The sequence below is a fragment of the Barbus barbus genome (assembly GCF_936440315.1).
Source record: "Barbus barbus genome assembly, chromosome: 3".
In the NCBI taxonomy this organism is placed as follows: domain Eukaryota; kingdom Metazoa; phylum Chordata; class Actinopteri; order Cypriniformes; family Cyprinidae; genus Barbus; species Barbus barbus.
Window position 1 is genome coordinate 8,776,385 of NC_136731.1, and position 436 is coordinate 8,776,820.

Sequence of the window (436 nt, forward strand, 5' to 3'; positions counted from 1 at the left end):
CCCAAGGCAATGGCTAGATGAGATTAACAAAAAAGAAGTAAAAGGAAACAAAATGATGGTGTTCTTAAAATGTAAAGACAAGAAGGTAGATTTTAGTTTGGGCACGGTGAAAATGTTTTATGAGTTTTTCATAAATAGAGTCTTTAAAGAACCTGTGGCCAACCAGGTCTGGCTAAGGAATTTTAACGGAATTGAACAGAAAGACATCTGGAAGAATAGAACATGGAAATGGTTGGATGTGGATTTAGAGTGTTTAGATTATTTTATTAGACAAAATGTGATTTATACAGAAATGAGATTGTGTTTAATGCAGAAAGAAAGAAATGCCCAATGTAAAGTATGTCAAAAAGATGATGAAGGGATATTACATCTGTTTTTATTCTGTGAAAAGCTGAATCCATTTTTCAATGAATTGAAAGAAATGGTTAAAGAATTA